The 21543-nt window shown below is 36.9% G+C and overlaps 1 long non-coding RNA gene across 2 annotated transcripts in view; it reads right to left on the bottom strand.

Moving 5' to 3' along the window:
• The window catches only part of LOC147918258 (uncharacterized), a 199257-nt gene that overhangs the window by 135548 nt on the left and 42166 nt on the right, over positions 1–21543 (bottom strand). For both annotated transcript variants that reach the window (XR_015552066.1, XR_015552067.1), the window contains exon 2: positions 2939–3021. This is a non-coding gene — a long non-coding RNA (uncharacterized LOC147918258). The remainder of the gene's footprint in view (positions 1–2938; positions 3022–21543) is intronic.

The following is a 21543-nucleotide window of genomic DNA, read 5'->3' as shown; positions in this document are numbered from 1 at the left end:
AAAGAAAATATCTCTGGAAAGACACAGAAGAAATTTGAGCTTGCCTTTCTGTCCAGAGGAAACCAAGTGGCTGGAGGATAGTTGTAGGAGGAAGATTTTTCTCTATATTCCCTTCTCTACTTTTGAATTTGGAACCACGTGACCATATTGCCTAGTCAAAATAAATAAATGAATTTTTTGAAACAGAAAAATAAAACCAAGTGAGAAATATTTTTTTCCTATAGTCATAGTCTAAATTGCCCTAATTTCCCCATAATCATTCTCTTATTTGATTAGCTGACTTGTCATCACCATTGCTAACTTCTTAAAAATAAACCTATAGGAATAAAAAGGGAAGCACATAAAATAGACATAGAGACAAGAAGGAGGAGTAGGAAGAGAGGGAGGAGGAGAAAGAGAAGCAGAGGGAGAAGGAGGGGTGGGAGGAAAAGGAGAAGAAGAAATCAATAGTACATAGTGTGGGGAATCAGAACTGGCCACCTCAAAATAGGTCTCTTTGCCTTGATTATTTTCAAGAACAAAAGACTCTGAAGGAAACTTTGACCTTTCCCCACTAGCTGCCTAAAAGAAACTTAAGATAGAAGTCCTGTCCCCAGGACACGCCATTGCCATAGATAACTCTGGGTATCAACAGACTGGGAGGATCCTTGCTAAGCGCATTCTTATCAAAGTTCTGTTTACCAAACATTTGCTTTTCCATCTCCATGCGAATTGCCTTCCTCCCCTTTGAAGTCCCAAACCACTACCCCCAACATCCTCCTTTGTCTTTACCTGAAGATGGTATTTAAGAGGAGAGCCTCTGTCATTTTGTTGAGTTGTTCAGTTTTCCTGAGTCTCTCCCACATATACATGTTATAAAACTTTGTTTGATTTTCTCCTGTTATTCTGTCTCATGTCAATTTAATTCATAGCCCAGCCAGAAGGACCTAGAATGGGTAGAGGAATTCTCTTCCTCCCCTACAATAGCTTTATACAAAGACAGAGAGAAATTCTTTCTGATTCTTCTAGCCAGTGTTTTGACAAACATGCAGTACCTTCAAAATTCATAATTCATTCCACTTATCTCATTAATGTCCCAACAGCACACACCTTTTATCTGAAACTCCTATACATTTTAGAAAAAGTTTCACAATATCCATGATATAGGTATCCATGACCTAAGTGACTTATACTGAAGTCTGAGAAACAGTCAATCAGAAAATAAACTCAGATGTATGTACTATCCTGTCTTGCTCCACCCACCCATGCACAAAACTATGCTTGAGTTAACTAAAGGATGCAGATTAAACAAGTAATAAGGACTCCAATTATTTGTTTGTTTTTTTGTTTTGTTGGTTGGTTGGTTTTGACAAGAGATTTTCACATATTGAGGTATATGGGGTAACTATTCAGGCTCAAAACTGACTCAGCTTGAACTAAAAAGCCTGATTTATAGCCTATCAAACATACCTTGTACATCTACTTAACCATTAAAATAAAGAATGCACTCTCTTTAGATAAGACAGCATACTTCCCCTCCTACGCCCTATTGGTAACACCCAGATTAACCATGTTGATCTGCTGATTTGCAACTGAATACCTCTTTGAAATTTTTATGCATATGTATCCTGGGTGTATTTAATGTATGTTCTTTGTTCTAAAAAGATATAAGACTATCCTGAAAACCATGCTTCCCTGGAATTCTTTCCAAGGCCTTCCCAGGTTATTATCGTCACTCTGGCTCAAGTAAAATTCACCTTATTTCTCTTATCTATAGAATTGTTATTGCTTACCTTGCATCAACAGTTTCTATTTCAGAAATAATTTGGTGTAATTAATGTTAATTAATTGTGTAATTAGTGTTAATACTGGTCTGGGCACCAGTTCTGTTTCTGACACTGACATCCATTGGGCGTTACTAAGCACTAGATATTCCGAGAGACCCTGGTTGTATACAAATGAAGAAAACAGAGCCACCTTTCAAGGACTCTTCCTTTAGTAAGAGGGAGAGATTTGCATATAACTAATCGAAACAAAGTGATAAATATCATACTGACAGCATCACTGTGCTCTGAAGAGCTGAGAAGTGAGAGCAAAGTTCTCCTCGGTTGAGGGAGTGACATTTTATGCATCCTGAAGATGCAAGACAAATGATGGCAAGAACCTCACCAGGCAAAACAGGGAGATCACCACACCCACTCTGTGACCTAAGACGAAAGAAGCACTGAGAGCTTTGGTGGGTCAATGAATTACCACCATCTCCACATCAGAGACTGAAGTCTGGCACTTATGTTACACACAGCTCCCCAGGGCCTGCCACACTTGGAAGAAGGTAAGATATTCCGTCTTTTGTGTAGACCGTATTCGTTAACCACAAGCACCTGGCCAAGTGGATCTGCTGTTAAAATCTCAACAGCAATAAAGCTAAGGAGCAACCCTAGTACAAGGCACTTGGCTTCAGCAGAGGGAAACGGATGTCTGGCCACAAATTCCTCCCAGCCTGATCCAGCTTGCTTATGTCTCCAAAAGAAAAGAAGGAGAGAATGTCAACAACTCTGAACAGCATATTTCCACACTCACAAAATGACTCAGAATTGTTATAGACCAGCAGCTCAATGATTCATTCATTCATAATTTGAGTGAGAAAAGAGGTTTGTCAACCAGAACGTGTTTGGCGTGGTGTGCGGAATCCCGGCAGCATAAGCCCCAGGCCGGAGTTATTTCAGTTTGTCTTGTTCTCTTCGTGGTCCCAAAGATGAATGTTTTTAAACGCTCAATTTTAATAATACAATGCTTAATGGTGGATTGGGGAGGATAATATAGTATGTTACTTACAAAGCAGTTTCCTTATTTTCTTTGTTTCTGAAGAATGTATTGTTTTCGTTAATACTGAAACCTGGATGAATCATCAGTCTCCTTAGTACCTTTTAACAGCTAGTCCACCACTCCCTCCGCATACCTACAGCTGTTCTCCAGTTCAACCTCGTCAACATTCCGAGGAAATGTACTTGGCTGTGACGTTGAAACAGCATCTCTGGAATCCTGTAATACAGAATGACATGAACATCACATCAAATAAGTAGCAGCTGAAAACAGTCCTGTAAAACTGAGGCCAAGGGAACCAGCATCTCTCTGTATTTTCCCACACTCTCACTCAGACTCACAGTCTCAAGTATTCAAGTCCAAAAAGGCCTGTTCTGGGGGGAGATTTTATCAAGATAGATATTTATATACTCCTATATCACATAATATGCATAATTTTATATTATCTTTCAAATAACCTATATTATAAAACCATTTCATTTATTTAGCTTTATGGAAGGATGAAGCGTTCAATGGCAGTGAATTTTACCAAAAATAAAGACTACCACTTTAAATATCAACAATTTTTTAAAACATATATGCTGATTATTTTATGGAATTCTTTCTAAAAGTAATTACATCGTACCCTTATTAAGCAGTGGTTAGTGGATATCAGTTAAAGTTTTCTTGCTGATTCAGAGTCTTTGTTAAGAATAGATCACGTTAAGAATGTATGTAGATTAAGTCCGTCTCCTTTGTTATCTGCTATTCTTGCCTTCCTTCTAGTTTTTTGTTCCTAATTTCTACTTACAGAGAAAATAGATAAAGGTTTTTATACTCGGGTACACACACACATATTAAATGAAAAGTCAATGAACTCAGTGTTGTGGAATCAGTAATTGTTAAGGGCATGGATTTAGTGCAGAGGTTTTGTAACAATTGTTTAGAGAATTTAGATGTCTTTTCCACACAATTCCAATTCAGGGCTCTGTTCCAAAGAGATTACTAGCAAGGTGTTACTGTAATTTTATACTAAATATAGAAGCCTCTGTTCTTCAAACTTTTTGGCACATCTGCAAAATAAAATAAAACCAAAAGTAAATGGTACTTCTGAATCTGGGAAGACTTCCTTCCCTATGTGCCAAAGATGCCCTAAATTAAAATATCACAGTAAGCACTGAATTTTAAACTGTAATTTTTTTGGCTCCATAGTGGATTAAAATTATGTTTACTACTGAAGCTTGAAAATATTTGGTTTCCTTTTCAACAAGATTTAAATTTAGGAATTATTAATAAAACCTAATTTATTCTATCTGTAGGTTGAAAGGCAAAAGATAATTACTAAAATATCATTTCCAAGGATAATTCTGATATTTGAATAATCTGATTTTGAATATCTGAATTTTTAGGTAATATAATAAGCATCAGGACCAGCCCTGGTGGCCTAGTGGTTAAGTTCAGTGTGCTTTCCTTCAGCGGCCTGGGTTTGGTTCCTGGGCGTGGAACCACACTGCTCTATTAGCAGACATGCTGCCAGACATCCTGGCAGCCCACATACTAAAAAATAGAGGAAGATTGGCACAGATGTTAGTTCAGGGCAAATCTTCCTCAGCAAAAAAAAAATACATATATATATATATTTATATATATAAAATAAGCATCAACTTTAGTAGTCATTTGTAGGTTTTCTGATATGAATTCATACCAGAATCAGAAGTATTACTTGCTTATTTATGCTTAAGCATGTTCCTAAATTATTTCCCTTATTTGCTGTACAAAAACACAACATTTAATAAGCAAACATGTAAATACTCATCTGAAACAAACATTAAAAACCTTAAATAATCATGTCCATTTTAATTTCTTCTAGCTCTCTAGAAGCAATGGTGGCTCTGAAATACTCACAGCTCAGTTCACAGATCCACTGCCAAATATTTGAATATTCTATCTCTGAGAATTCTGAACATTATCACATCATTTTGTTTCATGTTTACAGACGATTAGATTTGATCTGAAAAGATGCTCTCAGAGATAGACTAAACCTTGTCTTGCTATACAAATAGAGTGACGATACATTCCATTTGTCCAGGACAATACCTGTTTATGCCAATTATTACAGTGCAATTTTAATTGTGCTCCCATTTCACTCAAAATATCCTAGTTTAAGTGATAAATTATATGGTCACCCTATCTACTAATTAATTCAGAGACAACACAAGGAATGGAATGGTTTTGCTTCTGTAACCTAAACTCGGGCAACTCGGGTTCTTAGAAGGAGAAGGTAGAGGGGTCAAGAAAGAGAGAAGGGCAGAAAGGCAGGTAAGAATATTTGGTCTCCCACTCATGAAAAGAGAGTGAACATCAGGTAGGAAAGACTGCATTATCACTCAATTTGTCTCATGCCTGCTTCTAACCTAGCAGTTCAGTAATATAGGGCATATTTTCCAAGAATCAAAATAACATATAGAGTAAGAAGGTATTTAGAACTGGATGAAACTGTGAGAATCTCAGATAAATTCTTGAAGTGATATTCCACACTCATCATTTTGGATAGCACCATTTCCCTTATAATATGCCTTCTTCTAATCCAAGAATATAGGAAAATCAAAAGAGATTATTACCTAATTTTGTGCTAAGGTTACTTATAACTTTAATAATAACCCCTGTACTATCTTCTGTTGGCAATTTTTGATAACAATGACCATGATGATGCTGCTGCTGCTGCTGCTGATGGCGGGGGCGGGGGGTGGGTAGTAAGATGAACACACAATGATTTCCCGTCATACAACATGGCAGATAGCCAGACTCACATTTGGCAAAAGTATTAAGAATAACATCCAAAGACGTGGGATTTAACTGGGCCATTCATTAGTTGTGTGAACTTGAACAGATCAAGGCCAGATCACAGCAAGTTGAGGTTCTGTAAAACTTTATTTGTAACACAGGGAGATGGACCTCTTGGAGTAGATCCAGTTCAAACAATCTAGAAATTTCTTGAAGTTTATTTTAATGATATAAGCAAAAGATATATATTCACTGGCTCAGCAAGATTAGCAATCTGACACTCTTCGTATCCAGCACATCACCCCCAAAATTTCCTCCTAGAGTTTGCTAAGGGGACACTCTCATGGAGACGATCATATTAAAGATGCAATCATCTGCCCAGGTGTTGATTTTTTTTTATTATTCATTCAACCACTCATTCCTTTTCCCTTCTTTGAATTTCCAGACTGAGTCCAACTTCTTTGTTTCCAATTATCTGTTCTTTACTGTTTTACTAAGGTATCAGCTAGTAATTAACTGTGATATTTTTCTCTCTAGTCTCCTTTCTGACCTTTGATCTATCTCCATCTCTTATTCAGATTTTAGTTCCCTGAGGCAGAAACTATACCTACAACTCAACATTTAGTAACAAATATCATGCTTGCTCCAAAAATGTAGCTTCTTCTCATTGGTTTTTTTTTTTTTTTTTTGGTACAATTGATTATTTTCTTTACTTCCAGGTACACTTCAACATTTTAACTCTTCATAGTGTTATACAAGTTTTGTTAGCTCAACTAATTCATTTTTTTTTTAATTGTGGTTTAAAAAAATAACAAAATTTATCATCTTAACCATTTTAAAGTGCACAGTTCGGTAGCGTTAAGTATATTCACATTTTGTACAACAGATCTTCACAACTTTTTCATCTTGCAAAACTGAAACTCTATAACCCGTTAAACACAACTCCCCATTTCCCCTTCCACCAAGGCCCTGGTAGCCACAATTTTACTTTCTGTTTCTATGAATTTGGCTACTTTAAATATCTCATTTAAGTAGCATTTTTAGTAAAATCTGAACTACATTTTTATTATGTATGCAGTCAAAAACTCATGACAATGATGATTTTATTCCTTATGTATACAGCACCTTAACCATTTCAAAGAAGTTTCATATATATTAAGCCCCTCTTTATTGAGTACTTTCTCTCCTGTCACCTTCCTTCTCACACTTCCCACCCTTCCAACCCTTTCCATCATGGCCTCTAAAACCTCGTCCCACTCAAAACAAGCTTTCTGTAGCTCCCTATCTTAACTGAAACTTCACTTTTCCTGGAGGATCCCTCTGTCTCTACAGTCCTCAAAGGAGGCTCTTTGTTCTCTCATAACTCACACGGCCCAAGGCCGTGGTGACGGGGTATAGGAAGGAGTATATTAGTTAATACTCTTTTGCTTGGTAGTAACAAAGACCCAAATTCAAATGTAGCTTAAACTAAAATTAAAAAAAAATATTTATGGACTTACATAACTGGAGAGAAAAGAGAAGAGAGGTATTCTCAAAGACACAAACAAATATCAGAAAATTTCTCCAACTTTCAGTCATCATTTCCACTTGTCTCTGCTTGAATTGGTTTTCTCAGGATTCTATTTGCAATCTTCCTCTAGGCAGTGGGCAAGATGGCTGCTGATAACCTCAATATCACATCATTTTTACCCTCTTCACAGGCAGTACATCTGCAATGCAGAAGGGCTCTAGTTGAAATAGCTTAAGATAGTGAATCTTTGATCCAATTACTATCTACAGGGGATACTGTACTATTGGCCCAGCCTGGGACATGATAAACATTTGATTTGAGAGACCAGACAGCAAAATTGATATCTCCTCTAAACCACATGAAGTTCATATCTTCAAAAAAGGATAAAATAGAATATCTACTAGAGGAGAAATGGCATCCCGCTAGCACCTCATGTCAGTTTTAAATTGTTTTTTCTCTACCTTCCTCTAATAAAAGCAAACAAACCTCTCCTCTTTGAGATATGCTATCCAGCCCCTATTCTCTGTCATCTACTGCCATTGATCAATACTCAACTCGGATGATTTTGGTCCCAGTCTTTCATAATATCCATCATCATATTGTATGATTCGGTGTCCATTTGGATGACTTACCCAATAGCCTAAAGTGCTCGATTCACAGTTCCTTAATCTCCTAAATTCTAGTAATCTTAATCCTCTCTCTATTCTCTGAATCTTGTCAATACTGGACACTTCTACTTCAAAACCTTAGGACTCTAATATTACACTCTCTGGCCACAACCTGCAACTTCCTACCAGCATGGACAACCCTTCCACATGTCCTTCCACATGGACAACCAACAGAAACACCAAACTCACGTGTCTGATGACTGATCACAGCCTGAACTAAGATTGTGCTCCTGACACTGCTGTAACTCGTGCACCTCGTCCCTGACTTGCTTGCTCACCCCCTTGACAAGGAGCAGCAGCAGGCCCACAGCAGCTCCAGCTCCCACCAGATCTCTAGATTTTCTGAGGCCTAGACTAGGCGCACGTGCAACAACAGGCAAAAAGCACTAGCTTCCTCTTCAGGTCACCTGTGTTGTCAGAGTTAGATGCCATGAGAGTCAAACAGGGTTCCCTTTGCCCGCAGGAGTTCCAATTGATCTTCTCACCTTCCACTTTGTCCCCATGGGTCCCAGTTTGAACTTCCCTTCCCCCACTTCAGGTCCAGATTTCTTTGCCAACTACTTGTCCTGCTGACCTACAGTGACTTCAGGCCCACTGCCATAAGCAAAGAGGCCTTCCAGAAATTACTTTACCAATTCCCCTTCATGATGATTAGCGACTTTTCTCTGATCCTCCAACTATCACTTTTTGGACCTTTGTGTCTCCAGATTCTCCCACAGCTTTGTATGATCTAATCCCCATAATAAATCAATTCCATATCATTCATAGTGGTTCTCTTTTCCTGATCACACTGTAACACCAGATTTGAGGTTATTACACAAATTCTGAGATGTTATTACAGAAGAATAAAAGGTTTTAAAAAGCAAAAGAATTAGAATCAAGAAAATTTTTATATTCTCAGACGTGTTCACAAAGTTTTGATCCGATTGAAAGTGAGGGGAATAGGGAGACTGAAAAGCAAGGTGCCACCTATGAATTTTAATGGCTCCAAATGACTTAAGGATGGTATTTATATGTATTCTCAACCCTTTCTCTCCTTTCCAGATAAAATCCGAGACACAGTGATCTAAGATAATTGAAATAGGTGGGGAATAAATGGAATCATAAACCATTTTGACTAACAGGTCCTATAGCTTTCTCCACCAACTTCAACCAAACATTGTCTGTTAGATTTCAGCACAAAATGGCAGACTAAGCCCATTTACTTGTCTTCATTTCCTCTGTGGACCCCAATAAGACTATAATAAAGTATTATCTAAAATTATAAAAACACAATAATTAAAAGAACAAGAGTAGGACCGTCCAAAAACAAGTACTTCGACACATTTCTGGAATATTGAAATTGAGAAAGAATGCCATCTGCTAAAGCTATAACCCAAAATAAGAGAGAAGGGGCTACAACAGATAAGAGAAACAACTTGCCAAGAAGAAATCTAGGGATGCTTCAGATTAGAGACTGCAGGTAGAAGAAAGGGCAGGAGAAAGTGGAGCTGACAATGGGATTAATTGAAGACCTTTATATGAAAGTCAGACACCTATCTTCTGACGCAGGATAATCTGTAGTCAGGCATTTCATGCTGGTTCCAGAAAGCATAGCCCTCCTCCTTCTAGTGTTTGTCAAAAGAAAAGACAGCTGGCTCACCTCCTTCTTGCTATAATGTAAAACTTCCAGCCAACAAATCTTTTTCACATACAGAGCACACCATCGACCTTAAAATTCCCTCAGTCTTAAATATAAATGGACAACAAATGATCACCAGAAAAGGAGTAAAGAGAGCAATGTAACAAAGACCAAGAAAAATTTAAAAATTGTCCTCTAAGCAAAGAAAGAACACTCAGGAAGCAGGAGAGAGCTTTAAGTAAAACTTTAGTGTCCTTAGGTAGAAAATATTGTATCCAAAGACAAAGAACACAAAGTTATGAAAAAAGAACAGCCTAAAAACAAGAGTGTGATTTTGGAAATTAATTGAATGATTCCCCAAATCAAAAAATTAATTGAAAATTTGAAAGATAAAGCACAGGCACTCTTCAAGAGGTTAAAAACAAAAGAAAACACGGAGAGCAAAATATGAGAGAAAAGAGCATCAAAATTGACAATCAACATAGGAAGTCCAATTATTAGGAATTCTAAAGAGGAAAGAGGGATTATCACAAAATTAAAGCAAGGCAATTCTCCAGAGATAAAAGGAGACATATGTCACCAATCTGGTAGGGTCTACCTGCTACCAATAGGATGAATTTAAATGGAACCACACCTGAGCACATTATTGTAAAACTTCAGAACTCCCAGGGTTAAAATATAGTAAAAGTTTCCAGAGAGGACTGGGAAAAAAGGATTGTGTACGCAGAAATTAAAATCAGAAGCCCTGATTCTTTTTTGTTTTTTTTATTAGCGACACCAAATAGTAGAGCAATGCCTTCACGTTTCTGTGGGAAGCTTTTTTTCAACTTAGAATTCTTTTTTTTTTTTTGTGACGAAGATCAGTCCTGAGCTAACATCCATGTTAATCCTCCTCTTTTTGCTGAGGAAGACCGGCTCTGAGCTAACATCTATTGCCAATCCTCCTCTTTTTTTTTCCCCCCCAAAGGCCCAGTAGATAGTTGTATGTCATAGCTGCACATCCTTCTAGTTGCTGTATGTGGGACGCAGCCTCAGCGTGGCTGGAGAAGCGGTGCGTGGGTGCGCGCCCAGGATCTGAACCCGAGCCGCCAGTAGCGGAGCTCGCGCACTTAACGGCTAAGCCATGGGCCGGCCCTCAACTTAGAATTCTTTACCCAGGCAAACCATTAATCAAGTGGGAGGGAATGATAAAGAACTTTTCAGTCTGAAAGCACTGACAAATTTACCTCCATATACCCTCTTTTAGGAGGGTACAGGAGCAGTGGTGACAGGTGTGAGAGTATTGTGAGATAAATCCCCATCACTCATACATTGGAAGGTGTCGCTAGAAAGTTCCAAGGTTGATAAGTCAAGAAATAACATTATATGTGACTTGTTTGCAGACGTGGAGCTAACCACCAGAATAACTAAAAACTGAAGTTGTAAAAGTGGTCACTTCTAGAGAGTGACATTATGTGGTAGGGTAAACCCTTCAGCACCATTTTATTTTTTTTAACCTTGTGCATATATTAATCTGAAATAATTTTTAAATGTACTACCAGAGATCCAATTAATTTTTTTTGTTTAATGTTTTGTAATATTAACTACATGGACAGTGGTAGGCAGAATAATGGCCCCCCAATGATGACCACATCCTGTGAATATGTTACCTTACATGGCAGGAAGGGACTTTGCAGATTCGATTAAGGTTAAGGACCTTGAGATGGAGAGATTATCCTCATTTATCTAGGCAGGCTCAACGTAATCACAAGGTTTTTAAAAGTAGAAGAGGGAGGCAGAGGAGAGTCCTCTCTCTCTCGAGTACATCTCAATCGGAGGAGGTGAGAACAGCATAATTTAGGCAGAGGAAAGGAAAAGTGTCGAGATCTCTGCTCATCTCTTATTCTATGGACTTTGGTGGGTTCAAAAATCTCTTCAAATAGGGCCCTTTGTTTTCTTGTGGCGTGTTCACTCTGAATGCTTCTTGAGAATCTGTTGTTAGCTTCCTATTCCACTTCTGATTTCAGTCTATGTCATTTCTCCTCTATTCTCTCAGTTCCCACTTCTCTGTGTACACAAATTATACATCTACTTCTCCCCCGTCTAGGTGCTCTTTTGTATTATCTGCAGATCTTTTTTCACTAAACAACCTGTACCTGAAAAGAAAATTCCTGTACATTCAGGAATTCATTGAGGAAATATCTAATACTGCAAAAGTTAGACACAAACCCTGTCCTCACAAAGCTTACAGTCTAGAGGAAACAGACAATAAATAAAAACTATGATGTTGGTAAACGCTCTGAAAAATGAGTTATCATGTGTTCTGGAAATGCTTGGTAGGGGTACCATAAACTAGTCTGGGTGATCAGGGAATTATATTTGAAGCCTTCTTGATCTAAATACATCATCTTCAAAGCTACACCCGGCCCTGCAGTTAGAAATATCACCAGTCCATATGTCCCCCAAGTTCCAAAATATAGGGATAACATCTGACTAGTCCTTTACTTTCCATATATATATTCATTGCCATATTCTGCCATTTTCTACTATGGAAATACTAAATGGAAATACTATGGATATGGTTCAGAGGAAGTATTATTTCTTCTTCATGGACAAAAATCTAAAATATTTAAGTTCAGTCTCTGTAAAGTACTATAAGATTATAAATACATCCCCTACTAGTACATTATGTTTAGCTAAATAGGGAATAAAATGCAAAGTGGTTTCTTTAAAATAAGCCCTGTAAGCAGGCAGTCCTGTTTTTTAAAAAGCCTAATGCTCTCTTTATATTTTCTAAACTGCAATTAACTCATTTAAAAGATTGTTTAGCATTTCAGGCAGTTTACCACTACAATGTCAAGACTTTCTGCGTATCAATTTTGGTTCCATTATAATGTGTCTATTTTTAGTGCAACCATGATGGAATATTTTTTGATGATCCTCTTTTCCCAGAAAACTGAATAATTTTATCTGATTGCCTATGCCTTTTTTCAAGCTTTAACATCCAGTGACAACATTTTAAGAAACAAAAAATAGAATAATTAAATGAAAGAAAAAATGATGCCCCTTTCTGACATGATTACAGTTTTATTTCTCTATATCAAGTACTCTTGGTATTAACTTCAGGTGTCACAGCAAGGTCAGAAGCTTTTGCTAAACATTCTATTTAAAAATGATATATTTTCATTTAATTATTCCTTAAAATAATTTTATGGTTTTGTTATATACATACTAATCTTTACCTTCTGTAAACTGAAATTCTCTTTGCCTCTCTATGGGGGAAAAGATGGACTTTGCACTAGGTGTATCTAGGTTCTAGGCCTGGCCCTATCATTTACAGACTGTATAATCTTGGGCAACTTATTTAACCTCTCTGAGCTTTTCCTTTTTTTTTTTTTTTGCTGGAGAAAATTCACCCTGAGCTAACATTTATTGCCAATCTTCCCCCTTGTTTTTTCCTCCCCAAAGCCCCACTGCATAGTTGTATATTCTAGTTGTAAGTCCTTCTAGTTCTTCTATGTGAGCCACCACCACAGCATGGCAACTGACAGACCGGTGATGTGGTTCTTAGTGTCCAGGAACCAAACCTGGGCTGCCAAAGTGGTGAGAGCACTGAACTTTAACCACTAGGCATCAAGGCTTGTCTCTGAGCTTTCTTCATCTATAGTACAGAGGTCATAATACTTATAGCAGGGTTTCTCAACCTCTGCACTATTAACATTTTGTACTAGATAGTTCTTTGTTGTAAGGAGCTGTCCTGTTCATTATAGGATGTTTATCAGCATCCCTGGCCTCTACTCACTCAAGGCCAGTACAACCTCTGGTTAGAACAATCAAAATTCTTTCCAGATATTGCCAAATGTCCCCTGGGAGGCAAAATTGTCTCTGTTGAGAACCACTGCTTTATAGGATTGTTGAGTTGGTTAAATGAAATTATATATGGGTAACTTAGCACATTTTGACATATAATATGTACATAATAAATTTAATTGTTTGATTATTGATAGACCTGGGTTTATTTATTTATTTTTTTGTGCGTGAGGAAGATCAGCCCTGAGCTAAAATCCATGCCAATCCTCCTCTTTTTTTGCTAAGGAAGACTGGCCCTGAGCTAACATCGTGCCCATCTTCCTCCACTTTATGTGGGATGCCACCACAGCATGGCCTGACAAGCTGTGCATCGGTGCATGCCCAAGATCAGAACCCGGGTCACCAGCAGCGGAGCGCGCGCACTTAACTGCTATGCCAAGGGGCCGGCCCCGATAGACCTGGATTTTTGATAATAATACTAACAACTACAACCACATTGTACTGTATAAAAACAAAGAATGAGAAATCAGAGAACGAACGACTTGTTTTTATTATCAGGGAAAGGATTGGCCTTTATTCAGAAAGGAAAAAATTTAGTGTTAGCTTGATTAGAATTGTAAGTTTTTAGTTGTGCCTGTTTCAGGGGAAGCAAGAAGGGGAGAACCTTAGTAAGTTCAAGCATTCATGAATTCAACAGAGGTCAATTTCAACACCACCTGACATTTTATTTCTTAGTCCCCTAAGATACAACCATTGGAGTTTCAAACTAAATTCAAGCCTTAATTTCCAAGTGTCTGATGATGTAGAAAGGAAGACAGGGTTCAGCGTTAGGGAGACAGACAGATTTAGGTTCAAATCCCAGCTCTAGCATTGTTACTCCAAGACCTTGGGAAAATTTCTAACCATTCTGAGCCTATTTCCTTATCTACAAATTCGGGAATAATAATGTCAATTGATAGCGTTTTATGAGTATCCTGTATGTTTGGTATGACAACCTAAAATAGAGCTCAAGGATTGAGCACCTGAGATCCTACCAAGGATGGAGAAGCAAACACCGGAGGCAGAAAGCAGTGGCTTGAAAAACAGCATTGATAAAAGCTATCATTTATTGTGTATCTGCTATGAACCAGGCATTGTTCTAAGAGCTTGGCATACGTTAACTCACTTAATCTTAAAAAAAAAAAAAAAAAACCTTTGAGAGAGGTACAAAACTAATCTAACTTGCATTTTAGAGAGGCACCAAGGGGCTAACGCACTTCCTCAAGGTCACGTGACCAGGAGATGCTGGAACTAGAATTAAAGCCTTCCAACTCCAGAGCCTAAACGTCTAACCACTAAAGTATCCTAGCCTTTATATATGGCCAGAGTCTGCATCAGGTCCTCTAAGTTGATAGGAATACCTTTTCAAATAGACGGTTGGGTTAAGAAAATAAGACACAGACACAATAATTCAGATTTCAAGCTCTGGACTCAAACTCTTGTGAAAGTTTGAATCCTGGCTCTGCTGGCTCCTACTTGTGTTACCTTGGGCAAGTCACTTACCCCTCTCTACTTTGGTTTACTTTCTGTAAGGAGGGATAATGACGGAAGCTTCTCCTTAAGGCTGTGCAGATATTGGATGGGTTATTACATGTAAAGTGCTCGGTCAAGTGCCTGGCACATGATGAGTATTAACATAAGATATGCAAAGGGTATTTGAGTGTTTGTTGTATTATTCTTTCAAGTTTTCTGTAGATTTGAAAATACTCAAAGTAAAATGTTGGGAAAAATCCAATGTTTGACAATTATTGCATTTCAGATCAATAAGAAAATAGACACAATATTTAATTAACGTTTAGTTAATTGTATTTTGGCAGATGGAAATTTATTTAGAAAAGTGAAATTCTTATATTCCTAATTGCTGTCTCAACCCAGTTTATGGAAACTTGACTGCCAGTCTGAGAAATTATTGAGGTTGACAACAATGCCTTTGGAAGCCATTGCTGCCAAAAAGGAGAAATGATATTGCAGAAGTTGATAGGAAGGAAGGAAAAGGAAGAGAAGAGGAGAAAAGGAAGGAGAGGGAAGATTTCATAATAATGACAAAAGTAAATAAATATTTGTCTTCCCTCAACAATTATATTCCCCTTCATCTATACTAATAGAATCCCTGATTTGTGGCTGGATACATAGCTACAGTAGTACCCCGTTATCCACAGTGGATGTGTTCTGAGACCCCCAATGGATGCCAGAAACCACAGATAGTACCAAACCCTATATATACTGTTTTTCCTATATATACATACTATGATAAAGTTTCATTTATAAATTAGGCCCAGTAAGAGATTAAGAACAACTAATATTAAAATAGAACAATTATGACAATATACTATAATAAAAGTTACCATAGATCTTAGCAACCTCAGCATACATTTTTTTTCCTTTCCTTATTAAGTCAAGAACTTTCACCTTTTCACTTAAAGGAAGTGCTTTATGGCTTCTCTTTAGCATATCCAAATTGCCAGCATCACTGCTTTTGTGCTTTGGGGCCATTATTAAGTAAAATAAGGGTTACTTGAACACAAGCACTGTGATACCCTGACAGTCCATCTGATAACCAAGGCTGCTAGTAAGTGACTGACAGGCGGGTAGTGTATACAGAGTGGATGCACTGGACAAAAAGATGATTCATGCCCAGGACAGAAGGGAGCAGGAGCGTGCAAGATTTCGTCACGCTACTCAGAAAGGCGTGCAATTTAAAAATTATGAATTGTTTATTTCTGGAATTTTCCATTTAATTTTTTCGGGTCATGGTTGATCATGGGTAACTGAAGCCTTGGAAACCAAAACTCAGGTAAGGGGAACTACGGTACCTGGAATAAAGACTATGCTTTAACACTTGTGGCTAGGTGTCACCGTGCAAATAAGTTCTCACCAGTGGCCTGGGAATGAAAGTGTGAATTCCAGGAAATGTTCTCAAGAAAGAGCCTTTTCGGGGGGCAGCCTGGGGACATAGTAGTTAAGTTCCTGCACTCTGCTTCTGTGGCCTGGGGTTTGTGGGTTTGGATCCTGGGCGTGGGCCTACACACTGCTCATCAAGCCATGTTGTGGTGACATCCCACATACAAAGTAGAGGAAGATTGGCACAGATGTTAGCTCAGGGACAATCTTCCTCAAGCAAAAAGAGGACAGTTGGCAACAGATGTTAGCTCAGGGCCAATCTTCCTCACCAAAAAAAAAAAAAAAAACCAAAAAACAAAAAAAGAGTGAGCCTTTTCTTTACCCTTCCTGATGGCTAGAATGCAGACAACAACCAGATGGCTAGAATAGAAGTATGCTGATGAATGAAAGTCATACATGATAGAGCAGCCAGATGAGCTAGGACCTGGATACCAGGAACGGTATAGCACCACACGAGTCCCAGACATCTACTGGGAATTATCTCTGAGAAAAAAAACAATTTGCCTCTTGTCTAAACCACTAATATTTGGACGTTCTGCCTTTTAAAACAAAACCAAATCACAACCAGGGCATATATATATCTCATCTACAAATAGATGATGAAAATTGGCCTTCTCTTTTTTAAAATTTTTATTAAACTATAATATATGTAGAGAAAAGAGCACAGTCTTGTTTTTAAATGAGGAAAATATTCAATCAAAGTTTTATATTGTTTCTAACCTATAGTCTTCCTCATGTTTTTTGTGCTCATTTTCCCTTTTCCTCAGATAAAGACAACATAGGCACCATCCTTTGCGTGTTTATTTTATGACTCAGAAAAACATTATTAAAGCACTCTAGAGACTTCTCTTTTGCAAGCTAAATAACCTTGGATCCTTATGCTTTTCTTTATAGTCTTAATTTCCCAACCCCTTGAATTGTTTCCACTTTAAATATTTGAAAATTAATTCCCCTCAATCTCTTACCTGAGTACTATTTGTGGTTACAAACTGAGCAGCATATATGGCTCGAGAATGAGTTTTTCACAGCATTTCCTTTGTACCAGGCCAGGATTCACGCATTAGCCCACCCATCATATTGAGTAGATTTAAATACTTGGTGAGTTAAGAGGTTCTTTCTGTTTTTCAAGACAAAGAGAGCTTTGTGTTATGGCTGAAAACCCACATGAATAACTTGAAAACAAAGAGTTTGTCAATTACAATCTGTCCTTTATGTTTTCAGAATTTGTATTTGGCTAAACATAATCCACTAAAATTCATCTGTGGACAAGAGGGCATGGGAAAGAGTGGTGCAGTAGTTTCTTTCTGGGACAGACCCAGCGGATCAGCAGACAGGGAGGGGTGCTCCATCCTAGAGAGGTAAATGCAGGGCAGGACAATTGCCGTGGGTTAGATATGAGGAGTGAGCTCAGGGAATACATCTTGTTATCACACACACTCAGAAAAATCTGGGCGCCCAAAATGCTTAGATTCAATAGAGAGATCTATGCTACTGTGAAATTCTAAAGTTTAGAAGTTTAAAAGTTAATTTTTTCCAGATATTTGGGTAAAATATTTCAAAAGAGGGAAATGCGTCTTGGTAAAAGGAGTCCTCTTAGAGGTAATATTATTCTTAGTAGAAATTTGGAAGGTACCCTAAAGATGCTTCAGAAATAAGGAAAATTAGGGGAAAGTTGAAATTCATCAACATTGTAAATTAATTACAGGGAAGAAGTAATCTTACGGGGAAAGAAACACAAGGGATTATTCTTGCATGCAAATAGGTAAATAGTGCAAAAGGTTTGCAAGTTCTGGAGACACTATCATTAGAAATGATGTTTTGTTTTTGTGTTTAATATGGTGGTGGGAACATGAAATTTAGACCCAAAAGTCTTATGCATCGCACAAAGAACAAATTTCCCTAATAAATAAGAACTGCTGCCAATAAATAAAAATAGGTTATCAATCCAGTGGAAAGGGATATGAAAAGATAGTTCACAGAAGAGGAGAGACAAATATTTCTTTTACATTTCACATCATGCCCCACTACACTCATAGTATCATCACTGAAAATTAAAACTGCAATGTGGGGCCGGCCATGTGGCTTAGTGGTTAAGTGCGTGTGCTCCACTACTGGCGGTCCCGGGTTCGGATCCCTGGCGCGCACCGATGCATCACTTGTTGGGCCATGCTGAGGCCATGTCCCACATACAGCAACTAGTAGGATGTGCAACTATAACATACAACTATCTACTGGGGCTGTGGGGAGAAAAAGGGGGAAAAAAGGAGGAGGATTGGCAATAGATATTAGCTCAGGGCTGATCTTCCTCAAAAAAAAAAAAAACAACTGCAATGAGATACTATTTTTCACCCATCAGATTGGCAAATATCAAAAACTGTGATAAAACATCATTGGCAAGACTGTGTGGAAATAGGCCCTTCTATAATTGCTGGGGGGAGTGTAAATTGATGTAATTTTGTTGAAGAATTTGGCAATATCTGTCAAAATTACAAATGCACATATTCTTTCACTTAACAGCTTCACTTCTTTGAATTTATCCTTAATATATATACGCCCACATGAGTGAAATGACTTATGTTCAAGGCTTTTATATTGAAGCATTTTTCATGACAAAAGGTTTGAAATTATCTAAATGCCCATCAGTAAGGGCCTGGTTAGACTAATAATTCACTCAAACAAAGCAATACTATTTAGCTGCTTAAAACAAAAGTTGAAGATGAGTTCTTTATGTAAAGACCTGGAATGATTTCTATACATAGTTAATAAGTGAAAAAAGTAAAGTGCAGAATAAAGGGTACAGTGTGTTAGCACTGGCATAAAAAAATGATAGAGAAGACTTCTATTCACTTGTCTACATATAGAATATCTCTGGGTGGATAGCCAAGGAACTAATACTATTCTAATAATATTGCCCCAAAAGGAGAATGGATGGATAAGGGACAGATGTCAGAGGGAAATTTTCTCTGTGTCTTATAAATGTTGAAGATATGAAAGATTAGAGTTCTGTAAATTCTGACCCAGTTCAATGGTATGACCTGAGAATTTATCCGAAACCTGTATTCTAGAGTAAGTGTTAGAGTCCTTTCCATTGTTCTCTCTGAAGATGAAACATATTGGCAAAAGCATCAGAGTAAAACAATAACTGACAAAAAAGACTTAAAATGCCCATTATTAAAGACCTGTTGACAGTTCATTATAATGTAACTGATAAGGTGACTTGGTTATTTCTGTGACAGACAATATTTAAGATAATAACTATAATTACAAGTGATAACATTATACCAGGACGTCATAGAATTTTTAAAATTTCATACAATTTCTTGAACACATATAAATAACCTTTACCTATACAATATAACCTAAGAAGCATCTCATCTAATCTTATCCTTACTTATTTAACAATGCTTCCTATGTAATTTTAACATACCAAATAAGCCTGACTATTGTAACATCTCTCTTTTTTAATGAGAGAGAATAAATCTTTTGAAATGTTTCAAGGGAACTCGGGAAATTTTCAAAGCTTGTTGAAGGTCAAAAAGGCTTCATTTAGGATTTGATTTTGGGGAAGTTTATCAAAAATAGCAAAGAGTTCTCTAAAACATTTGATCAAATATGACCATATGTCATTGTGAAACAATGCTTAGTTATCAATTTAACCAAAGTGACAACAGAAGATGCTAAAGGCAAATACAGAAGTTAAATAGTTGTAAAACAAAACAAAACAAAAAAACCTTAGCTCTTTTAATAGAGAAGTTTCAGCCACGGGAAATTATTTTGGAGAAAAACAGAATCCTTGTTTTCTAGGCAGATTATTTTAAAAGGTAAAGAAAAACTCTTCACAACATCTTATCAAAATCCAGGCCAATAGTCTAAGACAACTTTGTCCTTCTAACAGAGAGAAAACCAAATTTTAATTTTCACCACTTACTTTTGATATTAAAGCTCATTTATTCCAATCATAGCCAATTCTGACCAAGAACAAAATTCCTTTCCTAAGATCCCTTTCCATAAATGTTCTATAACTTTCTTTTTCCTCAATAAATGTGCATTTCTATTTCTCATACCTTCTTTAACTGAGAACACATATCTTGCTTTCTTTACATACAGAGATGTTTCCCTTATTATTTCTAGTAGTTTCAATCACACATATTAAAATTCTTAACCCTTAGAAACTTTAATTTCTAGTGAAAACTGAGTAAGCAATTGTGAATTCTGTGTAACACCAGCATTCTTTATATTGGCAAATTATAAATACTTTTCGTAATTTCTAGAAGCATCTGCCCCTTTTTAATAGTACAATCTTTCAATGTGGCACAAGGCATGTTTACTAACATGCCCAATTTTATCTTTAGTCTTTCTGCAATAGGACCAAAAGTAGATAAACCTATGTTCAGTAACTAATGATTCATTATTTTATCTTATTTGGAAATGATCTAGATAGTCAATGAATTTCCATCATTTAACTTAGCAAAACTCTAAGGTTTCAACTTACCAACAATATTTTAGAATTTATTTTTAAATACACATACCATAACACATAATTATTGTTGAAAAAGTTCACCTAAAAACCTTTTATCATACTTACATCTATTTAATTTACTAGTTCTTAACAATTATGTTTGGATTACCCACAAAAATTTCACAAGACCTTAAACAAAGTCAGCCATCATCCCAAGCTATTTCTTGTTGACAAATTTAGTAACAGAGATAACATGAGCTTATCTAACTAATAAACCCAGGTAGAATAAAACGTTGTAAGTCTACACTGTTTTCAATGTTGATAACTCTAAGACATGTCTATTTTAATCAAACCAATAACCTTAAATTAGCTTTAATATCAAATATTTTCCTAGATGACATGAACCTAAAAAGCATTCAGGTTAGTTCCTATTATATTTCTGAGAACTTTAGGAATACTTAATTTATAAGTGCTTAATTTTAAGCCAACTAAATGGAGCTTTCTTACAAATTAATTTGGCAATACCATCCAGAGGTAGAAAAATATCACATATATGTAACATACATCTACAGACATACATAGACACACAGACAGATGCAAGCAGAGACCTTAAATAGTTTTTGTTTTAAAATTTTAGCCATGAGACAAACATGATAATGCAAAGTCACTAGTTTATAAAAGAACAGTAGAATCCAAACTGTGTTTCTGGCAGATGGAATAAATTAAAGTTACCTGCTTAGATGGTTAAAGCTTTTTCTACTAATATTTGTGGAGAAGATACTTAAGATTTGTATTTGTTCTTGACACGTAATCTTATGGGAGCTGTGGGCTAGATTTTGAGCAAATGTGCTTCTATAGCCATGTGTATTTTTAAAAAGCCTCTTTTCTTTTCTTTTTTCTTCAGTCTTAGGAATTGGGGATGGTCTAGAAAAGAGTTCCAGGAGAGGTGACAAGCCTTTTGAGATAAAATGGGGAGGTTTGGGAACTGGTG

Source organism: Ceratotherium simum, chromosome 1 (genome assembly GCF_057802395.1).
Source record: "Ceratotherium simum simum isolate JZ-2026a chromosome 1, ASM5780239v1, whole genome shotgun sequence".
NCBI lineage: Eukaryota > Metazoa > Chordata > Mammalia > Perissodactyla > Rhinocerotidae > Ceratotherium > Ceratotherium simum.
Note: the sequence above shows the minus strand (reverse complement) of the source record. Positions and strands in the feature narration are given on the sequence as shown.